At 45.7% G+C, this 16,396-nt stretch overlaps 1 protein-coding gene and 1 non-coding gene across 5 annotated transcripts in view; one reads left to right on the top strand and one right to left on the bottom strand.

Annotated features, from left to right (window-relative positions):
• SBNO1 (strawberry notch homolog 1) overlaps nt 1–3,514 on the bottom strand; it is a 57,392-nt gene extending 53,878 nt beyond the window's left edge. For 3 of the 4 annotated variants that reach the window (XM_045887799.3, XM_045887801.3, XM_045887800.3), the window contains exon 1: nt 3,258–3,513. The gene's annotated coding sequence lies outside the window, so the exon portion shown is untranslated. Of the gene's footprint in view, nt 1–3,257 lie in introns of all 4 variants that reach the window. The other variant, XM_045887802.3, reaches the window with a different exon arrangement.
• A 6,799-nt stretch (nt 3,515–10,313) lies between these two features.
• On the top strand, nt 10,314–10,386 carry TRNAQ-UUG (transfer RNA glutamine (anticodon UUG)). Its single transcript has one exon. It is a non-coding gene; the product is annotated as a tRNA-Gln (tRNA).
• Nucleotides 10,387–16,396: the final 6,010 nt, after the last annotated feature.

The raw sequence follows: 16,396 nt of genomic DNA, 5'->3' as shown, positions 1-16,396 counted from the left end.
TCAAACATGCTTTACCAAAAAAGCACATGAAAGAAATGGGGTGTGTGTGTGTGAAACAACTTTCTTGGTTACCACCATCATCCAGATCCCTAGTCGTTTTGAGATTTACTATAGGATTGGATTTTTTCTCTTTTAACCCTCAAGATAACCCATGAGTAAATACTACATGTTATCCCTTTGTCATAGATGAAAAACTGAGGCTTAGAGAAATGAATTGTAACAAGGTAACGAAACAAGTGTGGAGCAGAATTAGATACCCAGGAGCTCTGACCCCATATCCCTCCAAAATTCTGTATTCTTAAACCTGTACCACATTTTTCAAACTGGTGGTCACACCACAGTGAGCTGTCAAGTCAAATTCAGTGTATCATGACCAGAATTTTTAAATATTTCAATACAGAACAAAAAACTAACACAGCATGTAGAGAGAATAAACATCATTTCATGACATGAGTTTTTCAGTTCTATGTGTGGATATGTAGTAGGTCACAATGTGAAACACATCTTAACCATGGGATGCAGTAAAAGGGTTTTAAAATCATTGTTCTGTGCTATATACTGCCTCCCAAGAATTAAATAAGCAAGTGAATTTGATGGGTTTTGTACTGTATTTTATTCATAAAACCGGAGTTCCTGCTCTTCAAGAGCCTATCCTTTCCATCTATAGAAAATTTCAGTGGTATTCCAAGATTATCCTTAATATTTACCAAGTTCAACCATATTAAAGTATATCTGTCAGCATAAACAAAGACATTTGTAAAAACTTTAAGATTGCACCATTTTATTAATTAGCTATATAATGTGAAAACAATTCCTCTCATCAGAAAGTATGCTTTTAAAAGATTTTTAATTATTTATTTTTTTAAAGATTTTATTTATTTGGCAGAGAGAGAGAGTGCACGAGCACACAAGCAGGGAAAGTGGCACGCAGAGGGAGAGGGAGAAGCAGGCTCCCCACTGAGCAGGGAGCCCGACGTGGGACTCGATCCCAGGACCCTGGGACCATGACCTGAGCCGAAGGCAGATGCTTAACTGACTGAGCCACCCAGGTGCCCCTAAAGATTTTTTATTTGAGAGGGAGAGAGAGCAAGCGATAGCACAAGAGCAGGGAGGAGGAGAAGCAGACTCCCCGCTGAGCAGGGAGCCTGAAGTGGGGCTTGATCCCAGGACCCTGGGATCATGACCTGAGCCAAAGGCAGACGCTTAATGGACTGAGCCACCCAGGCGCCTCCAGAAAGTATCTTTACATCAACTTTAGGCAAGCAAAGCATGGGAACTAAGAGACTCATGAAGTCAGGTTACTTGGTAAGACCAGACCTCAGATCTGACTGTTCACCACCTTCACAGGAGGCAAGTCTCAAGTCAAAGCTCAATTTAAAAATTTAAGAAACACTGAAATGTATCTGTAGCTTTAATCTTTACGATGAATCACTTAAAGGAATCTTTATACTTTATACGTTTATATTGCATTATATTAAGCAGTACATAATTTCAGCAAAGCCCTTAAGTAAAACTGCCTGACACTTAAGAACATCCAATGAATGAATGAACGTAAGCCACCACTGTAAGCCACCAACTAAGCCTTCCTTTTTAATACTTACCCGGCAGCTAAAGTAAAATCTACTTAAAATTCTACAATTGTGTGAAATTAAGTTAGATGGGGAGACAAAATTGCAGAAGCCAAAGGAAAAAAATAAAGATGTTCTTTCTGGTAAGATAAATTTTGGAAACAATTTTAAACATGAAAATAAAATGTTCTCCTGCTTGCAAAATTACTGTCCCACGCAAGGCCACAATAGCAAATTCTGCATTTTATCCTAGAAGTTCTATACAAACTATCTTTTGGGCAATGATAATGGTTTTCCCACCAGCTTAAAGAAAAATCACTTCTGACTGCAGTAAATATACCGGAAAACATGGAATCTTTTCACACTGTTAGCTGGTTTTTATCCACAAGCGTTAAGTTTATTTCCTCTACGGCAACTCGGGGTTTGACAGCTTTCTGGACCCCCCCCCCCCCGGCCGACTCGGTAGAAGCCCTACTCCGCCTCTAAACGTGGTTGTCGGGAGAAAATAAATCATTTAACTCAACATAAACTGCTAATAATCAACTTTCAAAGGTCAAAGGGGACCCAGTTTTTAACCTTCCCCTCAGCAACACGTGTTTAGTACAAACTTCCGGGTGCGGTTACAATTGGCTGCGCAATTCAATGGATAAAAACGTTGCTTTATTTGACTCTCATTTTCTTGCCGGTTCTTTCCCCCACGTTTCTCAACCAGCAACTCCCCAAAACAAAAGCTTCCTACAGTAAACGGAACCAGAACATAAAAAGGGCTTCGCTGTGCGAGGATCAAGTTAGTGGTCCGCAAACATTAACCAAACAGCAGCACAAAGCCGAGGTGGAAAGGGGAGGAGCTGGATGCCAGGGTCAGGAAAGAAACAATCACAAGGGTTCAGGAACATCCAAATCTCCTCAGCGGTTAAACGGACCCCAAACCACTTCTGGGAAACCACCCGCATACGCCGGTTTGGGGAACTTAAATGCTCGTTACACCAAACACCCTTAAAGTAAGCAAATCCCCAACCGCCTTTCCCTACAGATGCTTCGGGTCTAGAAGGCGAGCGAGCTCCGACAAAATTAACCTCATCACCCGGTGAGGCTTGAAGGTGGCCCCCACGTGTCCCGTGCACCGCCGCGACGCCCTGAGAGCAAGGTAATCAGAGAACTGCTGGTGTGGGGGTCAGACTTACGGCGCCCCTATCTCGTCCCGCACTCGCCCCAAACCGGGAGCAACCCTCGGGCATGAGGACTCTTGAAGGATTGCGGAGCTCACTTTCCTGCGGGTCCGGGACCTCGCAGTTCCTGAGCGCAGCAGGGAAAGCAAGGAGGGCGACCCCAGTGGAGCCGGAGCCGGCGTCCGCAGATCCTGCCTCCCCGCCCAAACTGGGTGACTCTGGCCCGGGACAGCGGGGGCCCCCGGGGCCTGAGAGCCCCCACGCGCAGCGACCGCAGGGCCCGGCGCTGACGGGCGGAGGAAGCGAGAGCGGCGGGGCCGCCGCCGGGACCTTGCCCCCAAGAGCCCCGGGGCGCGCAACTGAGGGGGCGTCGAGGGGCGGGGGAGGCCCCAAGCCGGGGTGAGGTGGCTGCCCCCGCCCCCAGCCCGGCCCCACACGGCCCCCTGAGGAGGGTGGGAGTGGGAGGCTGGCTGTCCGGGAGGGGGAGTGTGGAAGCAGAAGAGGGCTGAGAAGGACTTACTTTCCCCGCGGGAACCGACGCCGGAACAGCTTCTCTGGGGAGGCGAGAGCTTGAAGAACTAGAGGCGACTGGAGCGGAGGCGGCGGTGGCGGCGGCAGCGGCGGCGTCCGGCTCTGCCTACCTCCCCGCCGCCATCTTGACGCCCCTCCCCCCAAACCCCCGCCCCGCCGGAGGGGAGGGGGTGGGGCGACGGATGAGGCGCCGCGCGCACGCAGCGCGCACCGCGCGCCCCACGTGACTTCCTCCCTCCCCCCCCCCACTCCGCTCCCTAGTGCCCCCCTCCGCCCCGCCTCCCTCCTAGGTGAAGGAAGATGATTTCCCCCCCCCATCTTGACCGCCCCCTGCCTTCGCTGCCAAGCACGGACTCCGCCGGCTCCAGCCGACCCAGTACCAGTGGTTGGATCCAAGAGAATTCCGGAACCCAAACGGCCCATTACCGCGGCTCCGGGGTGGGCGAGGGGTGAGGGGGCCGGGTTTCCGAGAAGGGGGAGGGGGGAAGGCGAAGGCCTCCTAGAAGAGTCACGTGTCTACTGCTTCCGCTGGCGCTCGAAAGACCTCGCGAGAATTCCGTCCCCCCCCCCCCCCCTTTCTGCCCCGCGGGCTGCCGGGAGGAAGGTCTGGGCGCTCGGTTGCCACGAGGAGGTCAGCCGGTGGGCTGGGCGCATGCGTCCTACACCTGCTTTCAAAGTCCGGCTAGGAGGGGCCCGAAGCTATTTCGATAACCTTTTTGGTGTGTGGCTTCAGCCGAGGAAGTTACCTAGTGGCGTCTCTGTTACTTTGGGAAGCTCTTCATTACGCAAAAAAATATTCACGTATTCCCATTGCTTGTTAGGCTCGCTCAAAGCACTTTATTCAGTATGAAACCGCAGTATAACTCGGAGCCCCTCTTCTGGTCCACTGCCATTATCATACCCTAAGGGGTGTGAGCAGAGTCAGCCCCAATTTTTTTCTGAACAAACTATTGCTCTTAATTAATGACTGCTGCAGAGATCTGTCGCTACCATCTCTCGATTCCCTAACTTCTCCTCCTCCACTTCCTCCTCCTTTTTCTTCTTCTTCTTATTATCAAATGACCTAACAGAATAAACAGATTAACTTCTTAGTAACCCTTTTGTAAAGTCATTCTGAATGCTGTTTGACTCCGTTGCTTAGGTAATAGGCACGCCTGGGTGATTCTTGCCCCCTACTGGTGGCGCATCTCACTGGCCTTGAGCTGAAAGAAACGCTTGGAGTTTAAGGTGTAAACTCTTCAAGAGAAAGTAGAAGGAAAGGGGGGAGGAAAATAAAAAGTAGTCATGTTAAGATGATTATGAATCTTCCAATTCGGCGTCTGTATACATAAGTATGTATTATATATGTACATACATATAAATGAACATTTTAAATTGCAGACTAATCACTTTACTTCCATTATCTCATTTCATCCTTACACATCAAAAAACACCTGGTAAAAGTAAAAATGATAAAACTAGTTCCATAAGAACAATGCCCTCATCTGTCTTGTTCATTGCCAGCCACTAGAGTAGTTTATGGTCTAGTGTCAGCAAGCAAGCTATTACAAATCTGTCCGTTATGGAAGAAGAAAGAACTAAGGAAAGGATGCAGGGGGAAAAAATCTAAAACATTGTAGTTAATGCATCAGTGTCTTCCAAGCTTGGTACAGTTCAATTTCCAAGGGACACTCAAACTCTCTCTGCATGCTAGGACTACATAAGTACTAGATTCTAACAGTGTAGGTCTGAGCCTTAGAGGTACTTTCTGAGCATCCAAACTAGATCCTTGCTGCCATCTCTGCATAATCTCCTTATCTGGGACCCAAGTAAAAGGTGGTGTTTCAGGAGATACTCGCAATGTAACTATGCTTATGCACACAAATGTCATGCACAAGGTTATTCCCTGCAGCATTATTTGTAGAACCAAAAGATGGGAAACCACCTAAATGTCTTTGAAGAAAGTTAACTACACTGTGGTACTTTCCTACAGTGAAACAGTTGTTCAAGAGAATGAAGCACTTCTGTCTCTGAGAATGTGTAGTAACATATTTTGCTTGTGTGTACACATACAGCATCTCAGAATGACGTGAGTAGCAGTTGTTATCAGTGGATGGGAATCAAGCTACTGAGGATCAGAAGCAGGAGGAAGACTTATTGGGTACATCCAGAACAGAGATGCTATTGGAAGATGATTGGGGAAAAAAAAAAATTCCCTGTTAAGGCGTGGTATTGGCTGTTACAGCTGCACTTTGCCCTCCAACAAGTATTTATAGAGCCCTTGCTGTGCACCAGGTACTACGTTAGAGATGAGGGGCACAAATTTAAGAAAACCAAATGAAGGGAGAGACAGGGATGGTCCCTGCCCATAATGTCCTTACAGTCTAGTGGGCATCAATCCAAAAATTACGCAGAATGTAAACTTGTAGGGGTGCCTGGGTGGCTCAGTCGGTTAAGCGTCTGCCTTCGGCTCAGGTCATGATCCCAGGGTCCTGGGATCGAGCCCCACATTGGGCTCCCTGCTCCCTGCTTGGTGGGGAGCCTGCTTCTCCCTCTGCCCTTCCCCCTGCTTGTGTTCTCTCTCTCTCTGTCAAATAAGTAAAATCTTTATTTTTTTTTAAGATCTTATTTATTTATTTATTTGACAGAGAGAGACAAGTGAGAGAAGGAACATAAGCAGGGGCAGTAGGAGAGGGAGAAAGCAGGCTTCCTGAGGAGCAGGGAGGCTGATGTGGGGCTCGATCCCAGGACCCTGGGATCATGACCTGAGCCAAAGGCAGACGCTTAATGACTGAGCCACCCAGGCGCCCCAATAAGTAAAATCTTTAAAAAAAATGTAAACTTGGGGTGCCTGGGTGGCTCAGTTGGTTAGGCGTCTGCCTTCAGCTCAGGTCATTATCCTGGAGTCCCAGGATTGAGCCCCGTATCAGGGTCCCTGCTCAGCGGTGAGTCTGTTTCTCCCTCTGCCCCTCACCCCACTCATGCTTGCTCTCTCTCTCTCTCTCACTCAAATAAATAAATAAACATAAGGGGTGGCTGGGTGACTCAGTCATTAAGCGTCTGCCTTCGGCTCAGGTCATGATCCCAGGGTCCTGGGATTGAGCCCCGCATCAGGCTCGCTGCTCCCTGGGAAGCCTGCTTCTCCCTCTGCCGCTCCCCCTGCTTGTGTTCCCTCTCTTGCTGTGTCTCTTTCTGTCAAATAAATAAAATCTTTTTTAAAAAATAAACATAAAAATAAATAAATAAATGTAAACTTGTAACTGTGACATTGTTGCAAAGAAGCTAACAGCCTCTTACAGCGGAATTTGACGTCATCAGGGAAGTCAAGGTTTCCTTGAGGAAGTGATAACTGAGCAGAGATTTGAAAAGTAGGTATTATGTAGGCAAAGAGAAGAGGGAACTGCATTTCAAGAAGAGGAAACAGCATATGCAAGTGTTCTGAAACAGGTGGGAGCCAAGCAAGGAGGGACAGTAACAGGGCAAGGGCATCAGTTCTTAAGACATTGTCTCTCGGCTCCAAACCCAAGCTTCCACAGTCTGCAATACTACATTTCTGCTTTCCCAGCTGTTTCAGTATTTGCTTCTGCGATAGGGAGGGCTGGAGGGAGACGACAAGGCTGGAGGAAGAAAAAGTTTCTTGTGAACGTCATCCCAGCAACACGTCTTCACCCTGGCAGCTGCATTTCCTCCCCATAGCAGCCGCTCTACTCACTTTTCCCCAAGTCTGCAGCACTAGCCTCATCAAACCCTCCTCTCAGACAGGAGGACCAGCAGGAACCTCCACAGAGTCCTCCGGTAAGGTCAGAGACACTAGCACCTTGGAGTTAAGTTTCAACAACATGGGGCCCCTCTTTTAGGTTTCTTAGTGACTCCAACCCCTTCCTTTTGTCCCCTTAGCCTGAGTGGCGAGAGCTGCTTCCTGCAGTTGCTACCTCTGTGAGGCCTTAAAGTTCTCTTTTCACCCTTTCAAGTTACCTAGTTAAGCAGTTTAGACCTAGTTAACAATTTTTTAAAAGATTTTATTTATTTATTTTGAGAGAAAGAGCGGGAAGGGGGCGGGCAAAGGGAGAGACAGAATCTCAAGCAGACTCCTACGGAGCACAGAGCCCAACATGGGGCTCCATCTCATGACCCTGAGATCATGACCTGAGCCAAAATCAAGAGTCGGATGCTTAACACACTGAGCCACCCAGGCGCCCCCTTACATTAATTTATCTCTATTCAAAACCTGGTGTGGTTTCTGCCTCCTGTGTGAACTTTGATTGACATAGCAAGTAACAAGGAATTATCAGTAGGATTATAAAAATAGATGAAGGCCATTCTCAAAGAGCCTTTTGTAACTGAGTTTGGACTTTATTCTGTAGGCCACAGGGAACTCAGAAGCCTGCTATGCAGAGAACTGCTATGGTTGGATGTGCATTCTAGAAGGATCACTCTGGAAGCAGTGTAACAGATGGATCTAAGAACTGGACTGCAGGTATGAGGAACAGACAGGTTGAGAGAAGATAAGAACAGAAACTGAAATGGAGCAAAATTGTTGAGCAGGGGGCACCTGCGTGGCTCAGCCGTTAAGCATCTGCCTTCGGCTCAGGTCAGATCCCAGGGTCCTGGGATCGAGCCCCACATCGGGCTCCCTGCTTGGCGGAAGGCCTTCTTCTCCTTCTCCCACTCCCCCTGCTTATGTTCCCTCTCTCGCTGTGTCTCTCTGTGTCACATAAATAAAATCTTTAAAAAAAATTGTTGAGCAAAAGAAGAGGGCGAGATTCGAGAAATATTTAGGAGGTAAAGCCAGCAACACGTAGTGGCTGGTTGGATGGGGGTTGTGGGGAGGAAGGAGTCTAGAATGAAGCCTCAGTTTCTCCCTTTGGTACCTAGGTAGATAATACTGCCATAGCTGAAACTATGACTTCAGGAAGACAAACAGATGTGAAGAGGAAGACAATGAGTTTAGCTTTAGATACTGTGGAAAGTTTTGCTTATCTATTGCTATGTAATAAACAACCCCCAAACGTAATGACTTAACATAACAACCATTTTGTTATTTCTCATGATTCCGCAAGCTGGGCTGGGCTCAGCTGAACAGTTCTGCTGGTCTTGCTAATATTCACTTGTGTGACTATAACTAGGTGGGCTCGTCTAGGATGCTGGGACTGCTGTATTTCCCTCTCCATGTGGTCTGTCCAGTTGCCTCATGGTTCTTACCTGGTGGCTCTGGGCTCCCAAGAACCCAAAAGCCGAAGCTTCCTAGCCTCTCTTGAATTTTAGCCTTGCAACTGACACAGTGATGTTTCCACCATATTCTGTCAATTAACAAGGCCACACAAGACTCAAGGAAAGACAACACAAGAGTATGAAGGGGGTGGGGGGGCCTGGCTGGCTCAGGTCAGTAGAGCATGCAACTCTTGATCTTGGGGTTGTGAGTTCAAGCCCCGTGTTAGGTGTAGAGATTACTTAAAAATAAAATCTTTAAGTTAAAAAAAAAAAGTAGGGGCGCCTGGGTGGCTCAGTTGGTTAAGTGTCTGACTCTTGATCTCAGCTCAGGTCTTGATCTCAGGGTCATAAGAGCTCAAGCCCCATGCTCGGCTCCATACTGAGCATGGAGCCTACTTAAAAAAAAAAAGAGTATGAATGGTGGGAGGAATTGTTCATTAGAGGCCATGAAAGTAAGTCTATCTTGAGGAATTTTAAGGGGCCAATGGGACATCCAATTGGAGATGTCTAGCAAGCAGCTGGGAGTCTACAGCTTGAGGATCTAGACAGGGATTAAAACGTGAGAGAGGGGGCGACTGGGTGGCTCAGTCGTTAAGCATCTGCCTTCGGCTCAGATCATGATCCCAGGGTCCCAGGATTGAGCCCCACGTTGGGCTCCCTGCTCCACGGAAGCCTGCTTCTCCCTCTCCCACTCCCCCCACTTGTGTTCTCTCTTTCGCTGTCTCTCTCTGTCAAATAAATAAATAAAATCTTAAAAAAAAAAAACAAACATAAGAAAAGATAAAACTAGAGAGAATACAGAGAGAAAGGCAGGGGGCCAAGGGCAGAACCCTAAGGTTGTATAGCTAAGAGGTGAGCACTCAGTGAGCCTGACGAAGGTCAGTCAGCAAAGTCAAAGCAGAGCCAGGGAGAAATTACATCATGGATGCCAAGGAAACAGTTTCAAGGACTGAGTGGCCAGCAATATTGAATGTAGCAGACAGCACCAGAATATGACTAAAGCATCTATTGGATTTCTTTCTTTTTTTTTTTTTTTTAAGATTTTATTTATTTACTTGACAGAGAGAGACACAGTGAGAGAGGAAACACAAGCAGGGGGAGTGGGAGAGGGAGAAGCAGGCTCCCCGCAGAGCAGGGAGCCCGATGCGGGACTCGATCCCAGGACCCTGGGATCATGACCTGAGCTGAAGGCAGTCGCTTAACCAACTGAGCCACCCAGGCGCCCCGATCTATTGGATTTCTCACAATGGCAGACATCATAGTGGATAGAAGTTTTTTGTGTTTTTTTTTTTCTTTTTGAAGACTTTATATTTTTTTTAGCAGTTTTATATTCATAGCAAATTTAAGGGGAAGGTACAGAGACTTCCCATAGACCCCCAACTCCCACACATGCACAGCCTCCCCAATTATCCATATCCCTTACTGGAATGGTACATTTGTTATAGTTGTGCTAGACCTACCTTGATGTATCATTATCACCCGAAGTCCATAGTTTACCTTAAAGTTCACTCTTGGTGGTGTACATTGTATGGGTTTGGACAAATGCATAATGACATATATCTATCACTATCCCAAAAATCTTCTGTGCTCTGAAACGTGTTGTTTTTGACTACCCCAAATCCATCTCTCCTTCTTCAGATAGTGGCACCTTAATTTTATCTCTGTCTCTCAAAGTCCATGTGGTTTGGAAAGCGCTAATCATCTCCAATACAAATTCCCCCCAAGTGGGGCATTTAATTCAAGTCTGGCCAATTGGAATGCTCGATGCACATCCAGGCCCAATTGGTAGATTTAGTGCCAAGCCAATGAGTTTCAGTTTCAGAACTTTACATTGAAAATAATAGGAAAAAGAGGTGCCTGGCTGGCTCAGTCGGTAGAGCATGTGACTTTGGATCTTGGGGTCATGGGTTCAAGCCCCACGTTGGGCATAGAGCTTACTTTAAAAAAAAATAAAAAATAAACAGAACATTATAAAACATAATACATCAGCTGAAAGTAGTAGGAAAAAGTGCGTCACCACTAGTGTTGCTAAGAGCACTGGGAAATGGGGGCAGAGGCCATGTGGAATGAGAGACCACTCTGTGAGGCCAACCTAGAGAGTGGCAGGGCAAAGAAGTGGAAGGGAGGGAGAGGGAGAGACTAAATCCAGATGACATTCTTGGGCTCACTGGATCCCATCAGGCCTGAAGTTACCCCTACCCTTGAACTTCTCTGTTACAAGCAATAGTAGACTTGTTCATTTCCTTGAGCCAGGTTGAGCTGGGTTTCTTTATTTTTTTTTTAAAGATTTTTATTTATTTATTTATTTGAGAGAATGAGCAGGGAGGAGGGGCAGAGGGAGAGAGAGAGAGAGAGAAGCAGACTCCCTGCTGAGCAGGGAGCCTGACATGAGGCTTGATCCCAGGATCTCATGAGCCTGACCTGAGCCGAAGGCAGACACTCAACTGACTGAGCCACCCAGGCGCCCTGAGCTGGGTTTCTTTAATTTTCAATCCGAAACAATCTTGACCAATACAGATACTAATTAAAAATGGAAAAGTTGGAAGGTTGAAACATATATTTAAACTAATTTTTAAAAAGTCTTCACTGGCTTCATTATCAAACTTTTTGGAGTATAGACTGATATGGACTCAAACTGTCCCAAGAAGAGTATGGACATTTTTAATCCACATAGAGTTACCTCTGTAGGAAAGGGAAAAACAGAATGGAAGAATGGTAGAGAGATGAAGGCAAAGACTTCTGGCACAGGTCCTTAGGCCCAAGTAACAAGGGTTGAGTTTCTTGCCTTTAAACACGTCAGGTATCCAAGAATCATTACCTGTTCCTTTTCTTTTCTTTTAAGATTTTATTTATTTATTTGACAGAGAAAGACACAATGAGAGAGGGAACACAAGCAGGGGGAGTGGGAGAGGGAGAAACAGGCCTCCCACGGACCAGGGAGCCCGACATGGGGCTCCATCCCAGGACCCTGGGACCATGACCCGAGCCGAAGGCAGACGCCTAACGACTGAGTCACCCGGGCGCCCCTGTTACCTCTTTCTTAATATGGATTTTCAGAACGTTCTGACAACTCTTCACACACAAAAAGCGTTTATCATCATTATTTGTTTGGATCATTGCTATAACCTGGCTCTACCTTCTCTAAGGTATCATAGTAGCGTATGCACAGAATAGTGCTGGAGCAGGGGAGTGAGATTTAGGAGGAGAAGAGTTTCTGTTTAAATTTTTCACTCTGTGTGTGTATTAACTTAAAATAATACTTTTTTTTTTTAAGATTTTATTTATTTAGGGGCGCCTGGGTGGCTCAGTTGGTTGGGCGACTGCCTTCGGCTCAGGTCGTGATCCTGGAGTCCCGGGATCGAGTCCCGCATTGGGATCCCTGCTCGGTGGGGAGTCTGCTTCTCCCTCTGACCCTTCCCCCTCTCATGCTCTCTCTCTCTCTCATTCTCTCTCAAATAAATAAAATCTTTATTAAAAAATATTTTATTTATTTATTTGAGAGAGAACAAGAGCGTTTAGGAGTGGGGAGGAGGGGCAGAGGGAGAGAATGAAGCAGATTCCCCACTGAGCAGGGAGCCCCATGCGGGACTCGATCCAGGACCCCAGGATCATGACCTGAGTCAAAGGCAGATGCTTAACCAACTGAGCCACCCAGCACCCCTTTTTCTATGTTTTTATAAGGGATGCCCTGCTATTCATTTTTGTAAATTTCCCTTAAAAGCGTCACATTTAAGATATCTAAATTATTAAACACAGGCACACTAATGTCATGGGCTGAATTGTGTCCCCCACGAATTCATATGTCAGAGTTCTAACCCCCAGTACCTCAGAATGTGACCTTGGAGACAGAGTCTTTACAGACCAAGTTAAAATGAAATCATTAGCATGACCCCTAATCCAACATGACTGTGTCCTTATAGAAGGGGAATTTGGAGACATGTGGGGATGGGGGGAATGCCATGGGGAGATGAAGACAGAGGTCAAGGTGATGCTTCTACAAACCAAGAAACGCCTGAGTTTGTCAGCATACCACCAGAAACTCGGGGAGAGTCATGGAGCAGACTCTTCCCGACAGCCCTCCAAGGGAGCCAGCCCTGCCAATACTAGAACGTGAGGCCATTATGTTTTTGTTGTTTAAGCCACTCAGTTTGTGGTGCAGGATTACAGCAGCCCTGGCAACCTAACCCAACTGTTCCGTACATCTCTCAGAGAGAAAATGACGTCTAGTCACCCCTTCAAATTCACAAATTAAAGGTCTATCCAAAAAACAAAATAAAAGCCCACACAGAAAAAAATTTAAAAAGCACATTGTAAATTTAGAGTTTGATCTGAGCTCTTAAACCACCTTTAAGCTGACTTTTCAAACAAACACCCTTACTGGCCAATACATACATTCTCCATTTGCTTTTTTTTTTTTTGTCTAAAATTTTTTTTTATTCTTACGTTAATCCCCATACATTACATCATTAGTTCTAGATGAAGTGTTCCATGATTCATTGTTTGTGCATAACACCCAGTGCTCCATGCTGAATGTGCCCTCCTCAATACCCACCACCAGGCTAACCCATCCTCCCACCCCCCTCCATTTGCTTTTTTAAGAAAATGATAACCTTTAAGGTATTCCCAATCAACTGAAGAACTAGTTTATAATACCTTTTCTTAAAAAGAGATACGGGAGGGATGCCTGGGTGGCTTATTCGGTTAAGCAGTTAAGCACCTGACTCTTGATCTCAGCTCAGGTCTACATCTCAGGGTCGTGAGTTCAAGCCCCCCGTTGGGCTCCAACGCTGGCTGAGGAGCCTACTTAAAAGAAATGGGGGGGGGGGGGCGCCTGGGTGGCTCAGTCAGTTAAGCGTCTCCCTTTGGCTCAGGTCATGATCCCAGGGTCCAAAGGGTCTGCTTCTCCCTTGCCCTCTGCCCCTCCTCTCTTCTTGTGCACTCTCTCTCTCTCTCAAATAAATAAAATCTTTTTTTTTAAAAGGATGTGGGTTGGATAGAAGACACACCCATTTAACAGATGAGTAAAAAGACTCAAGCAAAGAAGTCATTGGCTCTATTTCATCTGATACCAAATTTTATGCTATAGATACCACTTTTTGTGTATTCTCTCCATGCTCAGTAACAAGGAGCTTGACCATAGAATCCTCTCTTGAAGTGCTACTTAGTAGACAAGTTTTGGCTTCCCTCTGAGAACACCAAGAAAAGAATGAAGATAGAGAAGAAAGTGTTAATAGCCCAAATTACAGCAATTCCCTAAGATGCAATTTTGTAACTTTATTTTAGTCACTGCTAAATGGCTACCATTTCCAACTCCTACATCTCCATATGCTTTATATTCATTCTCTCATTTAATCCTAACAATAAGCCTCTGAGGTAAAGAGTATTGTTTTACTGTCACTTGCTTGAGTTCCAAATGTCTTACATATATTGTATATATATTACCTGTTAATATATGTATATAGAGAGGGGAAATTTTATATATATGTGTGTATCCATCCATCCATACTTACATATATATTTATATGCATATATAAATACACACAGAGACATATAATAAAAAAGAATACATATGTGTGTTTATATATTACATGTATTCACAGAAAAATGGATTGGATTTAGTAGATTGCGGTGGCCACCAGCTGAGGAACTTTAGGATACACATGCCCCATTTGATAGAACCTTACAAGAACTGATGCTAACATGAAATATTTAACAATAGCAAAAGCCTGGAGCAAATATGAATGCAAAAATAACACTAGAGTAAGGAAAGTAATCTTAGCACTGGTGTGATTTCACCCACATGATGTAACCATCTTAGGAAAGTGGGGATCATTAAGCAAACATTCCAGAAACATGTCACATTATTCCAAGATTCCAAGCCTCAAAATAGATTATTGTAAATTATGTAACTATTTGCAGTGATTAACTGTTCATATTCACCAATCTATCCATCCTTGGCTTAAAACCATTTAGTGACTTCCCATTAGACTTGAAAGAAAAGTGTGAGCCTTACCATGCCTTTCGTGTTGGTCTGGGTCTAGGAAAACAGAATTTAAAATAGGAAATTTGTAAAAGAGGTGGTGGGAACACTAAGGTAACTTTACTGCAGGAAGTAGCTCCCACCTTGATGGAGAACAAGTTAGGGAGATCAGAGCTAGAAGAATCAGAAGGGGAGCCTGTAAGAACCTGGAGACTGAATCAAATGCCACTGTGAGAAGCAGCATTTCATTACTTAGGTGACCATGATGAGAACGGCAAGTAAACAGTCATGAGTAAGTCCCTTTTCCCTCCCCCCGCCTTCCAGATTCCCCAGATTCTCTCCTGGTGACAAAACCTAACCGTAGCTGACAAAAGAGCAATATGGTTTGCAGCCCCAATATTGTGGAACGGAATAGAGAAAACTGGATTTGGAACTCAGAGGCCAGCCCAGCCTTCAAGGGCCGATGTGATCTAGCACCTGCCTACGTGTCCAGCCTGATCCATTCCATTCTCCCCACCCATGTGCTCAATTCCAATCACACTGGGTGTCTTTTTCTTTCCCAAGCACACTAAGCTCATTCCCACCTCCAGACATTCACACATGCTATTCCCTCTACCTAAAAGTGCCTTTTCCCTTGGGTCTTATTTATTTAGGGTATAACTTAAAGCCACCAACCAGAGGATTTCTCTGACTTCATCAGATCTACAGAAGCAACCCTCTCCCCACTCATGTTCTGTAAAATTCCCCCATTTTCATCTTACTCATAGCATTAATCACTATTTAAAATTATCTTTTTTTTTTTTCCCTAAGATTTCATTTTTAAGTAATCTCCACACTCAACATGGGGCTCAAACTCACAACTCCGAGATCAAGAGCTGCACACTCCAGGGGGACCTTGGTGGCTCAGTTGGTTGAATGTCTGCCTTAGGCTCAGGTCATGATCCCCAGGTCCTGCGATTGAGCCCCACATTGGGCTCCCTGCTCAGCGGGGAGTCTGCTTCTCTCTCTCCCTCTGCCCCTGTTCCTATGCTCTCTCTCTTGCTCACTCTCTCAAATAAATTTTAAAAATCTAAAAAAAAAAAAAAAAAGTTGCACATTCCACCAACTAAGCCAGCCAGGTGCCCCTAAGATTATCTTTTTTTTTTTTTTTTAAGATTTATTTATTTATTTATTTGACACAGAGAGACACAGTGAGAGAGGGAACACAAGCAGGGGGAGTGGGAGAGGGAGAAGCAGGCTTTCTGCTGAGCAGGGAGCCTGATGTGGGGCTCAATCCCAGGACCCTGGGATCAGGACCTGAGCCGAAGGCAGACGTTTAACAACTGAGCCACCCAGGCGCCCCTAAGATTATCTTTTTAAAATGTGGTTTCTTGTTTGTTTCTTCCCTAAAAAATATGGGGAAGGATCTGTGTCTTATTCATCACTGTATCTTTGGGGTACCAAATGGTGCCAGGTATACAGTTTAAGTGTAGAATAAATGCATTAAAAATTATTTATTATTTATTTTAAAGATCTTATTTATTTATTTGACAGAGAGAGCACAAGCAGAGGGAGCAGCAGGCAGAGGGAGAGGGAGAAGCAGGCTCCCCGCCGAGCAGGGAGCCCGATGTGGGACTCGATCCCAGGACCCTGGGGTCATGAGCTGAACCACTCAGGCATCCCTGACTCTTGGTTTCTGCTTAGGTCATGATCTCAGGGTGGTGAGGTGGAGCCCTGCCTCGAGCTCCTCGCTCAGCAGGAGTCTGCTTGGGATTCTTCACTCCCCCACTCCTCCCCCCGGCCTCAAATAAATAAAATCTTATTATTTTTTTTTAAGATTTTATTTATTTATTTGAGAGTGAGAATGAGATAGAGAGAGCATGAGAGGGGGGAGGATCAGAGGGAGAAGCAGGCTCCCCGCCGAGCAGGGAGCCCGATGCGGGACTCGATCCCGGGACTCCAGGATCATGACCCGAGCC

Source organism: Mirounga angustirostris, unplaced genomic scaffold, assembly GCF_029215605.1.
Source record: "Mirounga angustirostris isolate CCGP_5_RB_7025 unplaced genomic scaffold, mMirAng1.0.hap1 SCAF_14, whole genome shotgun sequence".
NCBI classification, from domain to species: Eukaryota; Metazoa; Chordata; class Mammalia; order Carnivora; family Phocidae; genus Mirounga; species Mirounga angustirostris.
This window is presented reverse-complemented; position numbering and strand designations above follow the sequence as displayed.